The following is a 3,873-nucleotide window of genomic DNA, read 5'->3' as shown; positions in this document are numbered from 1 at the left end:
GATGCTACATAAATGCAAGGTTGTGGTTGTTTCAAATAAAAAAATCATACAAGAAAGATTTATTATCCCAGATTTACTAGACCAGTGAACAGATCCGGTGGCTGAAAGGATTACATTATGAGGCTAGGTTGCATAATAATTCCTTCAAAAAGACATTTTTTTTCAGATATTATGGCTAGGATGGCTAACCAGAAACTAAATAACACTCAGAAACAAAGCATAGGAATACATGGGGTATGGAGATTAATATATTTGTGTTTAGTATTGAAGAACCAAAATAACCATAGTCTATTAAGAATTCCTCTGAAACAGAGGAGTTATAAAATTCTGGGCTGAAAATTGACACTTGTAATGTGTTCATTATCATTGATGATAATCAATGCATTGCACATTGTGATTTTTCCCTTCTATACAACCCCTTTACAATGGTAATAATAATTAATAATAATAATCTGATGTAATAATAATAATCCTTCCATTTTGATATAGAGCCTTATTATATCTTCAATACTCAAAGTGCTTCACAGAATATACTGCAAAGTGAATTAACTGTACAGTGAATTGATTTTGTGGGCGAAACATGGCAGCCAATTGCATACAGCAATGTCCCACAAACAGTCGTGGATTGAGTGAACAATTTATTATTATTACTTTGGAAGGAATTATTATCCCTGGAAAAGCGATCCGCCAATCAACTAACAACCGGGTTCTTACTTACCACTAGGTAAACAGAGGCACCTGGAGTAAGAAAACTTGCCCAAAGTTTCGCCCGTCGGGAATCCAACCTAGGTCTCTCGCTTGCAAGGCAAGTACTCTAACCCCTTTACAATGCTCCTATATAACCCATTTACAATTTATCCGATTCTGAGGAATAGTCAGCAACAATGTCTTCATCGGCACTGACTTTGGACGTTTCCAAACAAAATCTTACAAGGCATGATGAGATCTTTAAAATACGGAGTTAGAAATATTTTTCTTCTGAGATTGCTTCAAAAATCTATAAACTCTTTAGGAATCTTTAGGATACACATCAGGAGAATCCATATTAGGAAGATGTCTCAAAGTGCTTCACAGGGCACAGTGTCTTTTTTAGTCAGGTGGGTGTCTGAAATATACAGAAACCCCTCACCGTTCTTAAGAGTATCCAAACCAAACTGAGAGTTCCATTCATTCCACCTATCCATTGGAAAATCCCATGTATTGGAATGGAAAGCACACTCTTGCCCTGCTTATCCAATTCTGGAGAGCATTCGACACAACTTGTCAAAAGTCAAGGCTTGGGGACTCCAGAGTCTGGTTAGACTGCTGGAGTCTAACAAGCTAAAAATGCATAGCTTGCCATTCAAAGCACTGTCTGGCAAGTTTTTCGCTCCTTGACCAGTTAGGATCATTCAGATCATCCTACCCTATAAAGTGCAGTGACTAGAATGTGAAACTCCCATTTGTTTCCAAACAAGTTATATTTATATAATACACAGGCAGTTTAACACAAGCAATGAATATCACCTAATCTAAATGACCCTTGATAGAAACAACATATTTTAATATTCTGGATACAACATAATATGCTTGCTGTTGTAAGAGGAAGCTGATCAGTCATGTCTGAAAAGGATGGATCTTCACATTCCATTCTGCATAACAGGAATCATTTCAATTACTTAAGGATTGCTACCTTTAGATAAACAACACAACAACAACAAGATTCCATTTATAAAGCGCCTTTCACGTCAGGAGGACGTCCCAAGGCGCTGCACAGTTGGGTCATGACCCGAGCAGGGGGGAAATGGTCAGGGTGAGGGGAGGGAAGGGAGGGAGCGAGGAGGGGGTAGAGAGTCGAGAGGGGAGCTGAAGGCTCGGTCAAAGAGAAAGGTTTTGAGACCGGCCTTGAAGGAGGAAAGGGAGGAGGCGGCGAAGGCACTGGGGGATAGAGTTCCAGAGCCTGGGGGCTGAGAGGCTGAAGGCCCGACCACCGATGGTAGGGCGATTGGGGCGGGGGACGTGGAGCAGACCGGAGCCGGAGGAATGGAGGGTACGGGCAGGTAGGTAGGGGGATAGTAGGTTGAAGAGGTAGGAGGGAGCAAGGCCGTGAATGGCCTTGTAGATGAGGATGAGGATCTTGAAATCAATCCTCTGGGGGATGGGGAGCCAGTGGAGGCGAGCGAGGGTGGGAGTGATGTGGTCGCGGTGTCTGGTGCGGGACAGTACACGAGCTGCAGAGTTCTGAATGACCTGAAGCTTGTGGAGGGAGGTGGCGGGAAGGCCGGCGAGGAGAGAGTTCCCATAGTCCAGGCTTGAGGTGACAAAGGCGTGGACCAGGGTTTCAGCAGCGTGAGGGGTGAGGTAATGCCGTAGTCTGGCGATGTTCCGGAGGTGATGGAAGGCGGTGCCAGTTGTGGTGCGGATGTGAGGGAGAAAGGACAGCTCAGGGTCGAACAAAACGCCGAGGTTCCTGACTGGCTTTGAGAGGTGGAGAGTGCAGCCTTGGATGCTGATGGTGTCGGCGCCTGAGGTGCGGAGGCGCTGACGTGAGCCAATCAGGAGGGCCTCGGTTTTTCACACGTTGAGCTGAAGAAAGTTGTCTCTCGTCCAGGACTCGATGTCGGACAGGCAGCTGTCAGGACATCGGTGGTCGTGGAGTTGAGAGTAGAGGAGGAAAGGTAGAGTTGGGTGTCATCCGCATACATGTGGAAGTTAACTCCATGTCTGCGGATGATGTCACCGAGGGGGAGCATGTAGAGGGTGAAGAGGAGGGGACCGAGGACAGAGCCCTGAGGGACACCACATGAAACAGTACGGGGGGTGGAGGAGAAGCCATTCGTCGAGACAAAGTGAAAACGGTGAGAAAGGTACGACCTAAACCACTCAAGGACAGTGTCTTGAAGGTTGAGGTGGGAGGACAAGCGGTGGAGTAGGATAGCGTGGTCGACCGTATCGAATGCTGCCGATAGGTCGAGGAGGACGAGGAGGCAGAGGGAGCCCTGGTCACAGATGGTCAGGATATCATTGGTGACCTTGACCAGGGCAGTTTCTGTGCTATGGGCAGCACGGAAACCTGACTGAAGGGGTTCGAAAAGTGAATGGGTGGAAAGGAAAGAGCGCAGTTGGGAGGCGACAACTCTTTCCAGGACCTTGGAGAGAAAGGGGAGGTTGGAGATGGGCCGGTAGCTTGATAGCTGCGACGCATCAAGGGAGGGTTTTTTCAGGGTGGGCGTGATGGTGGCAGTTTTTAAGGGAATGGGGACAGAGCCAGAGGATAAACTATTCAACTATACATTTGCAAGTTAATCTTTTCACCACTTTTTGTAAATCGACATTCTAAAAATATAACAATATATTGTAAAGTGATACAGCATCAAATTGGTAAGAAATAAGAATAATATCATTTGGTATGGCACCTTTCACATCAGGAGGTTGTCTCAAAGCACTTCACAGAACATGCTGCAAAGTGACTGTAATTTGTTTTGTGGGTAAATAGCATCTTTTCTAATATGGGGTAAACTGAAGCTGCCACATTTCAAACCTCTACTGTTAAGACATCTCTGCCTATTAGGGCTATAGGGTAGGGTAACAGGAGCTAAATGGGAAGAATCCCTGCCCCAGTGACTGATCTGTCTCTCCAAGTCCTACTGATAAGCCATGTTGGCTCAATTGATAATACTCTCCCCCCTACATCAGACTCTCATGTGTTCAGCTTTCCTTCACCTCCATAACATTGCCCTCCTCTGACCTACCTCTTCCCTGGGACTCTGAGACCTCATCCACACCTTAATCACATCCAGATTCAATTACTTCAATGCTCTGCTCATCGGACTCCCCAGCTCTTCCCTACACAAACTACAAATCATCCAGAACTTTTGCAGCTCATGTCCTCTC

The sequence above is a fragment of the Callorhinchus milii genome, unplaced genomic scaffold (assembly GCF_018977255.1).
Source record: "Callorhinchus milii isolate IMCB2004 unplaced genomic scaffold, IMCB_Cmil_1.0 Scaffold1, whole genome shotgun sequence".
Classification (NCBI taxonomy): domain Eukaryota; kingdom Metazoa; phylum Chordata; class Chondrichthyes; order Chimaeriformes; family Callorhinchidae; genus Callorhinchus; species Callorhinchus milii.
This window is presented reverse-complemented; position numbering follows the sequence as displayed.